This window comes from Barbatula barbatula (assembly GCF_947034865.1).
Source record: "Barbatula barbatula genome assembly, chromosome: 23".
In the NCBI taxonomy this organism is placed as follows: Eukaryota; Metazoa; Chordata; class Actinopteri; order Cypriniformes; family Nemacheilidae; genus Barbatula; species Barbatula barbatula.
This window is the reverse complement of record NC_136786.1, coordinates 10315306-10336286: the sequence shown is the minus strand read 5'-3', so window position 1 is coordinate 10336286 and position 20981 is coordinate 10315306. Positions and strand designations below refer to the sequence as shown.

The 20981-nt window shown below is 38.6% G+C and overlaps 1 protein-coding gene across 5 annotated transcripts in view; it reads right to left on the bottom strand.

The window, feature by feature from the left end:
• Window positions 1–20981, bottom strand: part of sugct (succinyl-CoA:glutarate-CoA transferase) — an 87160-nt gene that overhangs the window by 35625 nt on the left and 30554 nt on the right. Inside the window, exon 13 of one of the 5 annotated variants that reach the window (XR_013788294.1) lies at window positions 4387–4496. The exons of the other annotated variants lie outside the window; for them this stretch is intronic. The gene's annotated coding sequence lies outside the window, so the exon portion shown is untranslated. The remainder of the gene's footprint in view (window positions 1–4386; window positions 4497–20981) is intronic. 5 annotated transcript variants of the gene reach the window in all.

The following is a 20981-nucleotide window of genomic DNA, read 5'->3' as shown; positions in this document are numbered from 1 at the left end:
AAGAGAAGAAATCATTAATTCACGTTTTCTAATTTACTCTAAATTCTAGCTAGGGGTTGCATCTTTATGAATTACTTAGACCTTTTGTGAATATTTTTTAAAATAAATATTTTATACATTTTTTAAAGGGATAGTTCGCCCAAAAAATACAATTCTGTCATAATATACTTACCCTCTTATTTCTTTGTTGTATTTGTAAGAACGTCAGTAACCAAAAGATCTCATCCCCCATTGACTTCCATAGTATTTATTTTCCAGACAGAAAGGGCAGTAAATTGCAGATTAGTGTTGGCTCGATACCAAAATTTTGGCTTCGGTACGGTACCAGAATCTAATACTGGTAATATCAGTACCTCATTGGTACCAAAGGTGATTAATAACCATCCCCAAAATAAATTATTTGAAAAACAGATAATAAATATATTGCGTAATAAATGGGTAAGCTGTCGCCTAGTGGTTAGAGCTTCTGGCTTGTGATCAGATGGTTGCCGATTTGAATCTCAGTGCCAGCAGGTCATGACTGAAGTGCCCTTGAGCAAGGCACCTTACCCCTGATTGCTCTGCAGTAATGTGCCACTGTAAAAAAACTACTTGTAAGTCGCTTTGGATAAAAACGTCTCCCAAAATGAATAAATGTAAATGTGAATGTGAACCATTATGTTTGTAATACCTTACAACATGTATTGAATTCGCCACCATGTTTTGTACTGCAGCTACAAGTGAACAAACAACTTTACAACGCGTTTACTCTTCCTCTCCCCTGTAAAACACACTCTCGCTCTCTCTCCAGTTTTAGCGCCCACGCGCTCTTGCTCTCCCTCTCTACCCTATCTGGACTTCTACAATATTAAACGGTTACATATAAACAATGACGCTCAAAACTGATCCATCACACAGCTAATATTACAACACCAAATCATGTTGGTTCTAACAAACAGAAAACCAATGTTACTCACATACTAAACCGAATCAAAGCAACCTCCTCGGGGGTGAGTTTTAGACGACGATCTTTCTCTCCAACGTCTCACTGCTGTAAAGTATCTCCATCAATATCTATGAGTATCTCTGCTAAAATCCGCAGTAGTCTCTGCTGGAAAGTCTTTAAAGATATTACCGCAGGTCCTAGCTCCGCCTGACTTTTAACCTTTTTATACTTAAAAGTCACAGACCTTTTATTTTATGTAATAAATAAGACATCGCTCTTTCTACAGTCTTTCCAATGGCCGCACGATCTCATACCTGTTTTCAACACGAGAAGACACGTTGTCGCAGCTGACGACATATTTTTGTACTGTGGTGGCCACAGTCGTTTTTGGACAGAGATATTCTTTGCAAATCTATAATACAACACCAGTGCAGTGAACTTAGGAACAGAAGTGTTTCAAGTACCGAAACGAGCCAAATTCTGGTATTGAACCGATTAAAATCTAACATGAACCGGTAAATTTCCAGAACCGGTTTACTGCCAAACCCTTTGGGAGATATGATCTGTTTGGCTACTGACATATTTCCAAATATAATGTTTGGAACAACCTGAGGGTGATCTAATAATGACAGAATTTTCATTTTTGGGTGACTGTTCCTTTAAATTCTTATTGGCCAATTTAAAATGTACTTTAAAATAAACATTATTTATTATTTACTCATCCTCATGTCATGTCAAACCTGAGTTTCTTTCTTCTGGAGAACACAAAAGATGATATTTTGAAGAATGTTGATAACCAACATTGAAAGCAATTGACTTCCATTGTTTGAACACAAAAAACGAAATATCTTCTTTTGTGTTGCACAGAAGAAAGCGTCACATTCAGGTTTTGAAGGATATGAGGAGCAATAAAGTGACATAATAGTGAACATTGTTTTCCTTTCATTTTTAGGTAGCATAATGATAAAATAACTGTAAACTACTATGTTAAATGTTATTTCTAAATACAACCTTATACAGGTTTATTATTGAAAATTACAATGTGGATGACTGTTCTTATTTTACAAACATTTTATTTATAAATGTTTTGCTTTTAAAGATGCTCAGAACAACTTACATGGAAACTATTTGGTGTAAAGTGGCGTAAAATCTTTTTTGGAGACGTAGAGTTCAGCACAATGCTGTTTATATTACAAAATTATCGAAAAAACTTTACATAATCATATAACTGCCTGTTTCCCCTCACAATTATTCATTCATTCATAACCTCATAAACCACCACCTTCTGTCGGTTTTCTGTCACAATACAAATCTTCCATTTCGAAATACATTGTGTGATAAGCCATGACATGTCGCTTCAAACAAAGAACCCAATTGAAAATCTAATATTCAAATAAAATTACTTCACTCAGATTATAATCACTTGAGACATGTTGTGTAACGTCGGCCTCGACAAGAAGTCTTGCCACTCGTTTAACTGAGGACACCTAAGGCTTGTGATACTGATACCTATGTGAACAAGACATATTCAACATGTGATGTTTGAAGTTTTGATTTTGATGTCAGATTAAATTCTCTTTCCTGCACCGATGATGGGGTCACACTACGACTACGCTTCATTTGCAATAATTCTGAATAATGATGATAAAAGACAATTTAGGATATTACACTAGCAATGTCCTTTTTAGAGAACTGGTTTGTCAGCTTTAGATGAAGCAGCAAAGGAAATGCGTCAGCTGTAAATCCAGCCTCTCAAACGGTCACATACACTTGCATACATTTGGAGAGGGTGGGAAAGTGTGTTTGAGAGACAGGCAGAATGCAAATGCACGGCAAAGGGTGGAGGTGAGCTAAGGACAGAAGCATGACCCAGATACAGGGAATGGAGAGTTTTCCTTTAGCTTCCCTGACTGGCCACAGCTGAATGAATGTGCAATCCACCTCGAAAAACCTAATGACATCTATTCTGGTTATTTTGACCTACAGAATGTGTAATCTCTTACACTGTATGCAAGGGCCGCGACAACATTATATAAGGTGACCTCCCACATCCCTAACAATACATATGACAGTTAAACTACAGAGAATTTTAGTGCACCCATTCTCATCACCGGACATCACTATCATAGAAAGCAAGTTACTCACAGTCTCAATAGTCTTCACGTATTAATATACATTTTAAACAATAAGTATCTACATGATATTTTACATCAAATTAAATATCACCCTTCCCTGATCTATAAAAAGTAACAAATGTCTATTGTCTATTGGTGCTGCACAGTGACACAAACAAAACGGCAGTTATTTATTCATAAATAAAGCATGAATGATAAGCATTTAGATTGAAGCATTTAACACTTCAATCCAGAGCGATTTGCAATGATCATGAAAACAATAAAGTCATTCATCATAGGGAGGCGTACGTGATGAGTCATTTGATGTGTGTAGGCATGGTGTGTAGTTTTTCCACATACACACCTAAAACACACACCTAAACTAGTAATAATATTAAACCATTTAAATCTATCTGCTGTATAAAAATATAACAATAATCAGATTATTAGGTTTACTTCACAGGTCTTTGAACAAGTTTGTGTTTATGTCCTTGTATATACTGTATTTATACATATATACGTATGTATGTATGCATTTTCTCTTTTCTATAATCCATGTGGTTGCTGAAAGACAATGTCAGGCAATGCACACTCTTTAAATAGATGCTTAGATAGATAGTAGTCATCATCAACCGTAAAAATCTAATTCCAATACTCAAGAACACGCATACAGAGAACGCAAGTACCTGAATGTGTTATTAATATTGAGGGTGCTTTGTAGTCAGACTTGCATATACCGAACCCGCTTCAAGAACACAAGTCCATTCGTTGCGTGCTTGAACATTTTTTGAGTCAGGTGACTAAAAGAAATTCCGGTTTAACTGATATTTCAGTGCTTCTATTTGCAATCTGCAGAGAAGCATCTGCACAACAAACTGTAATGCAGCCATGGCCGTTTCCAGAGTCTGTGTCTTTTAGAAAACTCTATAGAGTTAATTTGTCTTATAGTTGATCATCAACGCTCATCATTTTAAGTCTTTTGATATCATAAATCAAAATGATTTAAATTTGTGGCAGTACAACATGCAGCTAATGTAAACTGAACAGACCTCGGGCCGAGGGTGTGGATCTCACACTGACAGGTTGAGTAGGTGTAAGTGAACTTCAGAAAAGGTCTAGACACAGTGACTTTTGTAAGTAATATGAGATATTACTGTTTTCACCTGAATATAGTTTTTTTGGAAATCTGACATCTGGTACAGTGTACTACAATGAATCACCTATTGTCTTCAGATATTTTTTTTGGCATGAGGGTATGTCTTCTTTCTCAGAACTTCACACTGGAAGAGCACATCTCTTAGAACAGCTATCAATTGATGATGTGTTTGGAGATGACAGGATACTTACTGAGGTTTCTGTAATCCAAAAGCAACTGACATGAAAGCAGGATCCAATGCATACATCTGCTACACAGCACCAACCACAGCTTTCTTCATCATGGAAAAAAACAGTTACATCTGCAATTCAAGGTCAAGTCGTTTTTTAATGGGACAATATTGGTCAGCCATGGGTCAACAAACAGATTACATCAAACTCACGCTATTATGCTATGTTACTGTCATAATGTTTAAGCCGTGTATACACAGGGACGCGAATTTGTTTAAAAACATCTTTGGCAAATATTTTTGGTTTGACGTGACCAATCAGATTGCTGCTTTTGTTCACGTGCCTGGAGTGGCTGAAGTCACAGTAAAACACGACTTGGTGGCGCTCAAGCACAAAATGGTCTTGCCGAGCACATATTAATACCAACGACGAAGAGGATGTAAGCAAGATTAATTCTTCTTCTGTGTGACAAGCGAATGTCAGAACCAAGTTACGCTATGCCACCTTGTGTACTGGGGTAATTCTGTTTTTCATTAAGAATGAAATGTCAGGGAGTGAATTTGCACATTCCCTCAGCTCATCAACAGCTTGGGTATGAATGTCGAAAAATGTCTCGAAAATGCTGGCGGGTGTGATTATCGTCCTGGTGTGTCCAAGCCTGTACAAGTCAACATACTACTGTAATTAAACCTTTAAACAAATTACACATTTAACCTTAATATTTGCCAAATAATGAATTGTGTTGCACCTTTTATAACATGAAATAACCACCTATTTAGTTTGACCTTGAAATTATTGGGCTACATTGAGACACATCCAAAAATGAAAATTCTGTCATAATTTACTCACCCTCAGGTTGTTTCAAACCTGTATTTACTTTGAACATGAAGATATTTGGAAGCATGTTAGTAATTTTCAGTTATGGAACATCTTCGGTTACCATGGTAGGAAAATACAATTTCATTGATTTGTTCTGTTGAACTAGTGCTGCACGATTAATCATATCGCAATCGCGATGTCAGGCTATGCAAAATGTTGCGATTATAATAAAGAAACAGGTGCATTCGTGCACGTGACCAGAAATCCATTCTAAGAGATTAATGCCCATTTTCTATGCGAGAGAAAAAAACGAGTCGTCTTGTGTGGTGGTGGCGCATGTGCTTGGTCACGTGACTTGTGACTGAAGAAATGGATGTAGAGCAGACCGACACTGAACTAGTGCCCAGAAAAAATGCTACCTCTGTTATTCGGCGATATTTCTGTTTCAGGATATCAGACACTGAGCAGAGAGAAGTACTGTGCAGAATTTGCTAAACTAAAGTTGTAAATAAAGTACTAAATAGAATGTTTTAGAAAGAGGATTCAACCAGTTGGTTGAGCAACAACCATTTAAAGTAACAACAAAGATTATAGAGGTTTAGGTTTTACAGAGTGAACCACACATTTATATCCAGTTTCTTTTTCAAAAGAGTTCATACAAGTTTATGTAACAATCTGCTTAAATGTCCGTTTGTTGGGATTATTTTCCTAAAAATGTCTGTATTTGATTAATTTACCTGTACTGTTGAGAATATATATTTTTAAAGTTAATTTCATTCTGTAATGCAAAGATGTTACTGGTATCTAATTTTTACAACAATATATTTTAATTTGGAATCTTTGTGCAATTCTAGTTCTTGTTACTAGTTTGAACTGTATATCTCAGTTGAGAAATAAAAATTTCAGCATTTTCTTGATATCAACCAAGTTGACTCATTATACCCAGTTTATCGTAATCGCACATCGCAATCTTTACCTCAATAATCGCAATGTGACATTTTCCTCAAATCGTGCAGCCCTATGTTGAACACATAAAGAGATAATTTGAAGAATTAAAGGAAAGAAAAAAACGTTCTGGGGTACCTTTGACTAATTTAATTCTTCCTACTATGGTAGTCAATAATGTCCCGGAACTGAACATTATTTTTAATTTTTGGATGAACTATCCCTTAAAACAGTGTGTCGTAAAAAGCGAGACAACAGAAAGGAAGTGGTCAAGTGCTATTTGAGATAAAGTGGTTACAAAAATTAAACTGTTTAAAGGGGTCATATGACACGGCTAAAATTAATATCATCGTTTGTTTTAGATGTAATGCAATGTGTATACACGATTTAAGGTTCAAAAACGCTGTATTTTTCACATACCGTGCATGTTTGTTGTTATAATAATAATTTAATTATTATTATGTTTGTATCTCCTCTTTGCCCCGACTCTCTGAAACGCGCAGATTTTTTACAAAGCTCATCGCTCTGAAAAACGAGGTGTGCTATTATTGACCAGTTAACCAGTGCGTAGTGATCGGATGAATACTGCAAGTGTGTGATGGAAACGTAACGCCACTAACCATATCTGGAACATCAGGTCCCAAAGCAATTGTACTAACAGGTACACCCACCTTACTTGCATATACATTTGGCCGGTCTTTCTCAATTCATACTACGAACTGACATAGATATGTGGGGGTGTGGTTAAACGAGGCAGGTCTGGGTGAGCATTCGCTTTTAGATAGAATGCCTCTTTTGTTCCAACACTTACATTTGAGCTATTTTACGTATCTTGTACATGCATAGGCAACTTATAACACACCAAAGACACAGAAACACCCGTATTCGTGCCATATAACCCCTTTAACACAACGTGGTTTACACATGTTTCTGATTCCTAACACAATGGCTGTTGATCTACTCAGATCATGTGACTTCTACAAAACAAGGTTTCATAGCAAGCTGTTCGACTATCAAAGAATCACAAACTCAATCTGATAATCAGAGAATGACCATTCTAAGTAAACAACCATTTGAATTGTCATTTAAAGTAACCTGCAATCGGTTTGGTGATCATTGTACCGTACAGCACTCAAAAAATAGGTGGCCGGTGCCGGTATAAGTGAAGTCTGGGCTAACGTCTGGCCGAAACGTATCAGTTTCACATTTGTGCCATTAATAAAGTTTCTGCATGTGTAGAACTGCTGCTGACGGAGCTGAAAACAGTTGTATGATCAAATGTACGAAATAATAACGAGGGAGCATTTTAAAAGAGCTAGACCAAGAACAAAAAACTGGGAAAGAACACAGTGTCCTCTATTCACAATTCCAGGTCACATTTTTAATTTGACACAGCATCTTAAAAATGCAACAGTTATTTACAAAGATGCTAATAAAAAACAGAGAAGCACAACAAATACGTCAAACCAGCAGTCCTGGACATACTTAAACTTTGCTACTGCCAGACTGAAATATATACTGTGAACTATTTGTCCTTTCGTGAAAAAAGCCCTCAAGAAATTATGTTAGGGAAGCACCGACTGTTCGACAATTACAATTGTTCAATCAATTACAATTACAATCATTGAAAATAGCAAAAATATAATGTTTGAATAAGTGAATTGAGCGAAGAAATTTAAGAGAGAGAGAGAGAGAGACGCGCACACTTGCAGCAAACATGTCGGCAGTGTGTGTGTTTTAAAGTGTCAGAGAAAGACACAACACGGGACTTGCAGCACAGGAGTACGTTTCCAAACGAAAGCGTTTTTACCGGTCGGTAACTTTGGTATACTTCGGACGGAAGCCCCACCACTCCTGACATCCTTTGACGTCATAGATTGGTAGCATGCACACAGTTCCCTGTACTAAACAACTTGTCAAGATATGTTCTGTGCATCCCAGCCACAAGTGCACCTTCAGAGACAACAATAGGGACGTCAACTGAAATGACTCAACTGAATGCATTGCATACATGGATGTGTTTACACTTTCCTGTAGCTCAGTGGTAAGAGCATTGCATTGCGCAAGGTTGTGGGTTCGATCCCAGGGGATAGCAGATACATATGATAATGCAATGTAAGTCGCTTTGGATAAAAGCGTCTGCCAAATGCCTAAATGTAAATGCCTAAATGTTTAAAATAATTCACCATATTTAAAATAAATTAAATACCTTCGTCAAAGTGATTCCTTTTATTAAGTTAGTCCATTATTATGGATGCCTATAAACTGCCTACAATTTGTCTGATGCATCTCGCACAAAAGCAACAAGAATTGGGCAAATATCTGCTGATCATGAAGCAACTATAACAACAGCAGATCTGTCAGAATAAGCAGAAAAATGGACTAGAATGGCTTAATACACCTATATTGCCTTGGTATGGTCAAAGAAAAAAAACAACCTGAAGACATCCCAACAGAAGTAGAAAACATTGCGCTTTGGTGACTTTTGGATGATAATATTGGATATTGTGCTAATTGAAGACACACTGACATTCACAGCGAGAGAAGAACGTCACTCGTATTGTTTCTGCCATGTTCCCATGGGAGACGGCTGGAACACATGACACGCTCTTAAGTGCTTGGAGCTCGTGTAAGACTCATCCGTCAGACCACAAACATTTGGGACAAGGGAAGCATGATGAAGTGCAGAGACAAGGAGGAAAAAAACATCAGCCGTACATAAATCAAGAGAACGTTTAAAAATACTTGTGTTCTGATAGCGGCTCTGTGAGTTATCTAATCCAAACTCAGAGCTAGAACTGTCATAAAAGCAACGTTTCAACTGTTAAACCTGACATCCAAAATGTTTGCCTCTCTACTGCTCTACAGGACAAATACTGCTAAACCAGAACGATGTTTAAAACATATACCTAATTCAATCATATATGTTAATTCAAACATCTTCAATGGGCCAAAAATATCATTTGGTGTATTAAGGAGTCTACAATAAACAGTTTTTCAATACAGGACAAAACTACTGTATAAAAACTGGAATAGACTCATCTTCCAACACCATGTTTATCTAGTCCATATTAATGCAACTCAAACTCAAATGAAATGGTCTGTGTTGCGGGTCAAATGCATCATTGCAAGCTCATTGAGTTTGATTAAGAATAATTGGCAAATAATGACCACACAGAGAGCAGTGAACAAGAGCTGGCCGGAGAGCAACAGGCTGAACTGTGTTTCAACTCACTGCCCATAATCATCATGGCATAGAATAATCAGAAAGGCACAAAAAACATGATGGGAAATCTCACTCCCATGGGCGACAGGAATCCTTCCTCCCTGTGGGAAAAATCAATATTGCTGTGAAATTTGAAGAATGCGGACGGGCTACCGGCACACTCGTGCTTAATTGTGAATGGATGAGGAATCAAAGAGTGCCAGTTCAGCCCATTCTCTGGAGAAAGCCGGAGCAGGGTAAAAATATTCTCAGACTCTGTTTTTGCTTTGTATGATAAGCATTACACTGTTTCAGTGTAATTTTCATTTGACAATTACACAAACCTTTTGTTTTCAAAGAGTTTGCTTAAAAATTGCCAATATTACTCTTTCAGGAGAAGTGTATATTTTGTAAGTGGTAGTGTCTTCAAAGAGCTGTGGTACATCACAAAAAGGACACTGTTTGTACACTGTATATGAAACTATCTAAATAAATAAATCCCTGAAATCTGTGATGATTCTAACATAACTGGTATTCAGAGCTAAGAGGACCTCTATAGACAGAATAACAGATTACACCTACACCACATTACAGCAGCCACTTACAACTTTGAAATCAAAGAATACAACTGTAAACACAAAACACACAACTTCAATTAACCACATCATAGGGTCTCTGTTTCTATTTTATAATTGTAAACAACACGTATGAGCAACAAACTTTCTAAAAATAGATGAAATGTCAGACGGTTATTTTATACCAGCCTCCACAGATAGACAAACTACAGACCAACTGGACAAAACCAACTCTTTGATCTTACACACATGCAGAGTAACGTTTGCAAAAGTGCTAGCTTTAAGAATCAGATCCATGACAACCAAGTGAAAAGTTTGACAACCCCGTGCTGAAACAAAACATGAGACAAAAAAATTGTCAATTTCATTCAAAACACTTAAAAAAGGCTTCAAAGAGTGTTGTTGACAAATGCAAATGTTTCCCAGGTGACTTTTGTGAAAGTCTTGTTTTGCAGCTATTGTGAAAACAACAAGTAATGTCAGGGCAGCATCAAATGAAGGTCATTCTGGGACGGCTCCCTGGAATAAGCAAACCACTAGCTTTCCTGACCACAGATGCGCTTGTATTAAAAACAGATAATAAATTGTCATACTGTGTTTTTCAATAGCTACAGTCTTACTCCAAAATAAAAACAACTTCAACGATTTCTCGGACACATTAGAGGATTGAAGTGAGAGTTACTAGAGAAAAATATACAGTAGGTGACCCTGGAGCACAAAGCCAGTCCTAAGGGTCATCTTCTTTTATTTATACATCATTACTTAGCTTTCCATTGATGTATAGTTTGTTAGTATAAGACGATATTTGGCCGAGATATAACTATTTGAAAATCTGGAATCTGAGGGTGCAAAAAATCTTAAAGCGATTTTAAAAAACTAGAATTTTGTATTTTTGGCTATAGAGAATGTAAAGCTACTTCACGCCGTGTCAAATGTTGCGCCATCTTGAGAGGATCGCTGTTAGTGTGTTCAATGCAGTGTTTTTTTGTTTGATTAGGAAATATAACTAGGAAACATGACATTCGATGATCTTTAAATTTGATCATTATTTTATCATGCAATAGGCGTCAATTACATATTTTAATAAGACAAAAAGGCCTAGATGTTTTGGGCAAAATGACCATAAAAGGTCAAACTTTAACATACCAAATTGTGTTTTGGCAATTTAATAAGTTATTAAAGTTATGCCATAAAAGATTTAGCAATAAACTGAATATACTGTTAGTATACTAATGAAATATTATGCATTATGTAACTTAATGTTTTAATTTTTTATATATATTTATTAAGCAGATGAACACAGACATTTCAGATGATTCTCTGGCAGCAGAGGCTTATGACTGAGCGGCATTCTCACTCGAGGATTCATTAACCTCGGGGTGCTTCTCTGGGTCTGTATCATGTGTGTCTGACACGCATATCTCCTCTGCTGCTCACCTCGAGGGGCCACGTGGCCCCAAAGGGCAGGTAACAGGAAGGACACTTCGTAAATCATCCTCCCTTTTCTGACTGTCCCTTCCTTACATCTTCATAAGCACTGCTTCTTCATCCCTCAAATTCGATATCAGGCCTTCCCACACATCCCCTGGTTATGAGAAAAGTGACTGAAAGAGAAAACAAATGGCCAGCAAGAATTGCACAATGCCAGAAAGAGAATTAAACCAACAATCGCATAACATCTGTGATGGCATCATAGTAGACTGGATGTCATGCAAACCTTAACCATGCAAAATGTTAAGATTGTACAGTCCTGTGTGTGTTGTGATAGAGCAGTTGAATGGAGTATATTTATAAATATTTAGTCATTGATTTTGCGAGTAATGAGGCAGCTGTCTTGAGTTTCGGCCACAGCCGAAGGAAGGTGATCATGAGTTGAATATCTCCACCTGCAGCTCATCATATGCAGACATGCACAGCTGCGCTGGTCTACGCCATCATCAAGGACCATTAAAACAAGAGCCTCCCATTCTGGAAGATGCGGTAGGGGGAAAGCTGGGGCGGAAGCTTGAGGACAAATGCAGAAAGAGAGCAAAGCATCACAAACCGCTGGAGGCACATTAAAAATGGGAATACTGAAATGCTCACGAGCACACTTGTCGGCCAGCACATATGTAGTGACGTTTATTGAACCGTGTAGACATGCAAAGACTACTTCCAGAGCACAGTTTCACAGTTTCTTCCTCCTGCATCTTAATAAGGCCATTTGGACACATAAATCTCCTCCCACAAGGCAGAAGACATAAATGATTGCGTATCAGAGAGCTATCACAATATATCAAGAGTTGCTTTCAACTCATCTCTAATACTTAAATCTGCACAGAAACAGATTCAGGCCCCTCTTCTTCTACTTCCATGGTAGAAAATAAAGCAAATAAATGCATTACGATTGGATGGCCAACACCATCTCATAGCAATTCATATGGGTAATATGTACTTTCGGGTGGAGTTAGGGGTGTGGCCTTGTTGTTGCATTTGTTATTAATGATACATTTTTGTTTGATTCACTTCATTCCCATTCGTACAAAACAGCCACCTTGTAAAATAGTTAGTCAATTGAGATCAGGTTGGGATGGCAGAAAATCTGGGAGCGGAAAATCAGTGACAGGTGGATACCAAAGATTGTATTGCAATGCACATTTACCAAATGTTCTTATACAAAGCTTACAAAGTACCAAAAGATGTTGTACAAAATGTGTTGCTATGTTATTTCACTGACCACACTGGGCTCTTGGGTAAAAGTCCAGTCTACATTTCACAAGTCACAGCATCCTCATTGAAGTGATTCATCCATATGAATCATTGCACAGATTTTTCTCTAATCCTCATTTGCATTCTTTTGGAAAAGTATATTTGCGCTTTTACAGTTCTGAACGCTGCTTAACTTTTTTGTTAATGTTCTAATGCGGGCCAGATGTCAACTTGTACACTTCACTCGTTCTACAAGCCATTGGGCTTAACAGCTGTTTAGTTTAATTGAGTATGACCACCGGGTGGATCCCATTGCACTGTTCATGTGAAAAATGTGCCACAATCACGCTCTTCCCTTTCATTCAGTCGGCTCCTGGGGAGCTAAGTCCCGGGCGAAATAAACCAGTCCACTGGTATTTGGTGAGTCACAGAGATGAAAAGAGAAGGACGGGTGGGGTGTGCGTAGCTTGCTGCCGTGGCTTATGGCTCCATCTGACGGGATCTAATGTTCAGCCGGCTAAATCAGAAAATATGCAATGTTATATTGAGAACATTGGTAACTGGTCTCTCTTATGAATGACACAGTGCAAATGAAGTAAGAATGCAGTAGAATATGATGTATAAAAAGGCGGTCACGATATCACACTGTAGTTCAACTTTAGTTCAAAAGCTGCCTTATTAAAAATGGAGGTCTGATGGAATTTCACATCTTTAAATTTAGTCAGTGGGTAGTATGGCTGTTTAAGCATAAACAACATCTGCCAACTTGCAATGCTCAAAGTTCCCGGAAAAGTAAGATATTACTTTTTAAAAACTACAATATACGGCTCATTAGGACTACAGCGAGCTACTTCCTGCAGTAGTTACATCATGAGGTCAAAATTTTACATAAACCCTGTCCTCTGGAACATGGAGAGAGCAATGGCTGGGACATCTCAACACACACTCTAAGTGGTAGACCAATCACAAAAGACTGGCTCAGCTTGACCAATCAGAGCATTTCGGAAGGAGGGACGTCATAGAACCAGGAACTCAACCGCCTGTTTCCTGAGAATCGCGATGGCAGTGTAAAACACAACTAAAATGCGTAATACGAGGACGCTGGGGGTTGCTGTTGGCCGCTTTGTCGTTTCAAAATATGCTTTTCTGTTTAATATTTTAATGTTTTAACAGTTTTATAGTTATTTGCCTTTTTAACTTTTCACAGACTGTTTTTAGAAATCAAAGACTAGACTAGACCTAATTTTTGTATGGATTATTTCTGAGGACTCTGCGGCTAGCATTTTATTTTTCTACAACTGAGCAGCAGGATATTGAAGGCTGTCTTCTCACCTGTTGTTTGCGTGTTGTTTCTGATGTTGGGTGACATCACTTCTGCAGCGAGCCCTGGACATACTCTGCGCCGACTCGGCATGAGGCTCAAGTATTCTGTCTGCTGAGTCTCAACAACCGCACCATGCCAACGTACATTTCAGCCATTAAAGAACTTGGACTTCTTCGCAGATCATAGGAGTTCAGGCCGCAAGTTTGTCTATCACAAACATGGCTACTCTGCTTCAGCCATTCCATCAATCTGGACCACTGTCGTACAGCAATCTAGACATCAGAGCAGTGCCGCTCTTGATGCTGGTACTACTGGAAATACCGCAAGATCTCTGATGGCAGCGGGAAAAAAACTTGTGATCCAAGTTCCACAAGCAGGATAGAAGATGTGGAGTGTATTCTAGCATACTACGAACTCTACTGAGATTCATTCCTCCATCAATGCTTAAAATTGAACTTTTTAATCCACAATCTCTCACAAAAAAATCATCTTTTATACAAGAACACATTACTGACAGGAGATTAATCAAGTGTTATGCTTCATGTGCATAACAGAAACATGGCATCAGCCAAATGTTTTTTCAGTGCTTAATGAAGCATGTCCCTTTGGCTACAACTACCTGGAAAAGGTTTGCAGTACTGGTCGGGGCGGTGGCCTAGCGGTGATATATAAACAAAGTTTCTGCCCAGTCTGCCCTCATTTGAGTGTCTTGCATTTAAATATAAATCTCCTTTCCCAATGACAATACTTCCTATTTATCGCCCCCCCCAAACTAAACCCGGTTTTGATTTCAGAGATGTATGATCTACTTACAACACTCTGCACCACATCTGCTAACATTTTAATACTTGCAGATTTTAATATCCATGATGACACCCCACATGTCACTTTGCAGAGTTCTTGCAACTATTGGACTGTCTTGTTGTTTAAACATTAAACAACAAGTTGATGTCCCCACACATTCCAGGGGGCACACACTCGACCTCCATTAGCAATATTTTGGTGTATGATCTGGGTGTGTCTGACCACAATGCTATCTTAATGGAGCTACCACTCCCCTTTTCTCATACTAAGGTACAAAGGTCAGTTGATTTTTAAAACCAATCTCTGAGTAGTCTTTTAGATCTCCATGCTTCTATCAGATATCAGAGTGCTCAACTTTTCGCAATCAGCTCCCTGGTACACCAGTGAACTGCGGAAGATGAAAACAGCTGGCCGTGCCCTAGAGTGTCATCTTAAGGCTCCAGAACTTACTGTTCACAGACAAGCCTATCGAGATGCAGGGTCACAGTACTACTCAAATATTCTCAATAATAGTCCTGAAATTCTATTCTATAAACAACATCCTAAAACCCCAAACTCATTCGCATTTAGAAGCCACAGTGGAATGGTGAAACAATTTTATCACCTTTTTTAAGACGAAAGTAGATAATATTCGTTCTCTCCTATCCAGTTGTTCGGTGCCTGTCAACCTATAGCCTGAGATTTTTCAACCTCTTTGTGACTTTGCCAATATATCTCAGAGAATATCATTAGAAAGATATCTCCCACAGCTTTGATAAAAATAACCTCTGTGTTATAAGTCCCCTGATCACTAAGGCCATAAATCTTTCCCTTCAGACTGACCATGTCCCGTCTACGCTGAAAACTGTCATCAGACCAATTCTCAAAAAATCTTTCAAATCAAAAAAGTCTTTATAAGATTATAGGCCCCTCTCTAACCTTCCATTTCTCTCTAAGGTGTTGGAAAAAGCAGTTGCTGCTAAGCTATTGATTCATCTAAAACAAAATAACTTGTTTGAGAAATTTCAATCTGGTTTTCGTCTCGGCCACAGCACGGAAACAGCCTTGGTCATGGTCACAAATGACCTACTGATGGCGGCAGATGCTGGCACACCATCCCTTCTTATCCTCCTGGATTTGACTGCAGCATTTGATACTGTGGACTATAACATCGTTCTTCATCGGTTGCACTCCACTATAGGTCTCTCTAACTCTGCTTACAACTGGTTTTCATCCTACCTTAAGGGGAGGACCGAACATGTTGCAATGGGAGAGGCTAAATCCCTGACATAAAATGTCACCTTTGGTATCCCTCAAGGCTCAGTGCTTGGTCCCATGCTGTTAATTCTTTACATGCTTCCTCTTGGTCATATCATTGGTCGGCACGTAATTTATTTTCATGTTACGCTGATGACACACAACTCTATATAAGGACTAACTCAACTTCGTCTGCAGTCCAGCCATTGTCTACTTTAACTACCTGCTTCCATAAAAGGAAGGAAGGCCCCTTCATGGGTGACTGCCGGCGACACACACAAACCACAACTGAAAGCCAGGACTGGTCCTATCTCACTGACGGTCCAGTCGCTCGTCCTCTTATGCTCCCGATCGCCTTAGTGATACGAGACCGGTGCGCGTAAAGCTGACGCTCGTTATCACTCATGTGCCAGCCTCGAATCCCGGCTCTCGTTCCGCCTACCTAACTACAATTAACAATTGTGGTTTTGAATATCTAGGTTATTGACCATACCGGGATATTGGACACCCCAATGCATACTCAATAAATAAAAATAGACAAAGTGTGAATAATGCACAAAGAATAAAGTGTTTCACAAAAAAACTGCAGAGAAAATAAATGTTTGCACTTCTGCAAATTCACGATAAAATAATTAAACTATTTCTTACAGCGTGAATTTAAAGCAACTCGACACTTAACTTATCCCACAGACGATAAGAGCATAGCCTCCTAGTGGAATGACTTTGGAAGTAGACCATGGGAAAATCAGAGGCTTGGGAATTCACATTTTAATGTACACCAGCTCTTTTCCTGACATCCTCAGAGTAATTTCTTCAGCCTCTAGTAATTTCTTCAACCTCTGTTTATTCTTGTAGTCTAGTCCATCCAAGAGAAACACCGCCAACCATAAACCAACAACCCATGGAGGTATCATCTAGTTTATATTCCTGACATGTACTGACTACAAAACAAAGTAAACAGAACATATTCCTTTGTCAGTTAGCCATCACTGTTTGTGTGGAAAGAAACCTCCCAGCTACACACTAGAAAAACTGATGAGAAAATCAGTTCTTGCTTAAATGTGATACAAATCAGAGTGTCCATTAGCCGCTGATGGCAATCAGTTTGTCAATCTTACCCTTTCCAGCTATCTCCGCTACACAATTCCACATGAAGATAACACAAGTTACAACATGCAGCCTTTTTGGAGATTACTCCAAGTTTCCAATTGTTTGTGTCCCACCAGAAAACACAAGTCCTATTTACCTGTTTCAGTCTCAGTTAATGTAAATACCACTTTCAAGAAGAGCAAAATAACAAAGTGTATCATGTCCACCATGATTCAAGCAATGACAAACGGCGGTGCCAAACCGATACACTGGTCCCTTTTTCCCAAAAGCCCTTTATGCCATAACAATGGCAAACATCCTTTCGTTTTCAGACAGAAAAAACTACTGCAGCAAGCTTTGAAAGTACACGTAAGCCTCTTTACTCACAAAGATCCCGTTATGGGGACAATTCATGCAATGAGCTCGTAGTAGGCGCAGGTCTTCTGGAAAATAGCACAGGCTATTTGAGACTTTGAAGTATTCCGTGAGCTCCCAATGCAGACTGAAGCAGCTAAGCCAAGGGCACATGATACCTTATTAAGTCTGACCAAGAAATCATACGATGCTAAAACAATCCAAACATACTAGATATTTTCATATGACTGGACCAATTATTACTGCGAAAGTGTTAGAACAAGAGACTGTAACCTGCAACAGTGCAACAGTGCAACATGCAACATCTGTTTAAGCTCTGCTGCTTGGCTGTCCACCGCATTCAAAGGTCCACGGGGCCCGGAAACATCCCTTTACTTGTAAACATTCGGTGGAAAACTCTGCCGTGAGACAACACCAAGGTCGGTAATTATCTGTTATTGTGCACAGCTGGTTTAGTCCAAATTCTCCACATCCACTCAGATAATAACGTAGGAAAGTATAGATCATCATACAAACCGCTGAGACACGCTAAACGTAAACAAACAAAGTCTTTGTTAGAGTCAAATTTCTTTTTAATTATAAAATCCATAGAATGTTTGCGGTAAATGCTGTATCTTGGTATGTTGAAGGCAAAGCATTGAAGACGTTAAATGATGCAGAACAGAAAGCTATTCACAGAGGCTTAGCAATCACTTACTGTAGTTCTTCCTGTGAATTCGGAAAAAGACACATTCTTCCGAGCACTTTCTTCGAAAGGGATTTAAATAATCATGGCATAAGTCACAACACACTGCAAATCCTGTCAATATGGATTTCACTCAGTCTTGGAACAAACTTAGGTTAACAAGTACAAGATTTAGACAAACAGGATTTCATTCACACATAACAAGAACATTTAGTTATTCAGGCTTGGAAGCTTAAAAAAGGACGGGGCTCTTCACTAAAAATTCTTCCTATCCTTTATTTTGGTCCAAGAGAATACTTAGCATTCAACCACACTCACATCTGGGAGCCATTTTGTCCGAGTCCAACATCTGTGCCTGGCACCTGATGCTTTGGAAATCCAATATTAAAATTTATATTTCACTGGACCTAATCCAGGTGTGTGGCTCAAAGGCGATAACCTGCACATTTTTGTTACATTCAGACGGCAACTGGGCAGCAAGGCAGATCGGCAAGAGCTCCAGACCAAAACGTAACCCGGCTGTCACGGATGTGAATTATGAAAAGAAGTATGCAACCAGATACCTGAAGCGTGCAAGACGGAACGTAAAGGAAAAAATCTACGCAAGTCAAGGAAACATCACCGGAAATTGTAAACGGGCCAATAAATATCAAGAAAAAAATGTAAATGATTCCACTGGGATTTCTTCCAACTTGGTTGAAAATCCAGATCCAGTGGAAGACATATATGACACAACATGATAGTTTGACTAAGAGTCCGAGACGGTCAAAACTACAAATTGTGTTATATAAGAAAAACCCAAACAATCACTATGAGAAGATGAGAAGCTCAACCATAGATTGTCTATGATGCATGCCAGGATGATTGCTTTGAAACTTAAACACATCAGAAGGAGGTCTGGGTGGTATATTAGCAATCATTGATGTAAAACTTTGTTTATTTGTGTGACACAATCAAGTGAGAACTGTGAGCATTTAGCAATGTAACCGATGTTGATTTTACAGTAAAAACCACATGTCCATGCCAAGGTTTTGGGGGCTTTGGCATGACTTGTAGAGGTTACCAACGGAACATCGAGAGTGATCTTGAATAATACTTGCGCTCAAAGAGGACACTTGATAGCTTTCAACTTCACGAGAGGAAAATGTTTGAACTAGAAAGACAGGAGGAGCTCAAGTTATGCTTTGTGAAGAGGAAGAACATTGAATTATATCGCTTCAACAGGCTAAAAATACAGCTTTGAATGAAGGTCACAGGATTTATTGGCCAGATTTGGTTCCCATCTTTGGTCACAATGCTGTGAAGACTTGATCACTGACCTCCAACATGAATTTCAGTGACTACCCAACCCATATCCCATCTGCTTTCATCATTTGTTTCTTCGTAGCGCCTCTCCTCATCCACTAACTTCTAATATCACCCACTCCATCTTCTTCTAATGCTAACCTCTCTGTTTTTATCCTTTACATCTGGTTTTCTGTCCTCTGCATGTGCAGCTGTCCCTTCTCCTGAATCATCTCCTTAGCTTGCACTTCACGTCTGTCTGCTAATTTCCTCCGTGCCCTTGCAGCTACTGCTGATTTCTCCAGTGAACGCTGGATGTTTTTGGTTTCATTGCTCGGTCAAAAGGAGCAATTGGTAACAGATTTGTGCTGTCCTCTGACAGATATGATCTCCAGATGGATTCATCAACCGGGGCTGTCAAAGCTCCCAGAGCGCATTTGTGTCGGGCGTTCCTCATGAAACTTCAGCTGATAGAGACACAGGGCGGGCTATAAGACTTCAGATCCACGTCTAGACACAAACTTTATTGTCCACAAGTTCAAGTCAAGCCCTTTGAGATTTAAATGATAAACAAAAGTAGGTAGGGTTGAACTGTTGAAGTCAGGTTAAGATATTGGTCATAAAACAAAACTTTTGCTCTAAACTACTGTAACAGTATTGGTAATGGCCAAAATATTTTTTTATGTTTCTGTAATGGTTAATCCAGCAAGACAGTATGTGTCAGCTCACAGTAGAATTTGTAATGCGATAATACTGTATAATTATACACAGTAATCCATGAATTTACTGGCAAAACAAATAATAAAGCATGTTTTTAGAGTTGGAAACATTTGAGATTTTGTAAGTTCTCAAATGAACAAAATATATAACACTGGCATAGTGGTTTTTGGATATTTTACTGCAAAAAAGTTAGACTCGACTTCCGGACGAGTCGCTAAACCAAGGTCATGACTACCTGTGGTCATTAAAGAACCCATGGCACTTCTTGTGTCCTGGCCAGATACTTTCCACTGCCCCTTGTCAATCATGGCGTCCTGATAATCCCCACACTCTGAATTGGCTTGATCTCTCTCCTCTTCACCTATAGCTGGTGTGTAATGAATGCACTTGCGCCGTTTTACTGTGGTTGCCGTCGCATCATCCAAGTGAATGCTTCACACTGGTGGTGGTTGAGGATTGACCTCACCAATAATTGAAATGCATATAAATGTTTATGAATTTGTATATTTTTTCTTAAATATATGCATATATGTGTATGTTGTTTTAAATAGAAAATTTATATGTATATATTACACAAACATACATTATGTAAACACAAACTTTATTTTATCGAGATTAAACGTTTGACAGCCCCAATAAAAATCAACGTATACGTTTACATTTACATTTATTCATTTGGCAGACGCTTTTATCCAAAGCGACTTACAAGTAGTTTTATACAGTGGCACATTACTGCAGAGCAATCAGGGGTAAGGTGCCTTGCTCAAGGGCCCTTCAGTCATGACCTGCTGGCACTGAGATTAGATTTCCTAGATTTCCTTTAGCTTTGATTACGGTGGAATTGTTTAATTAAACTTCTGCAATGTC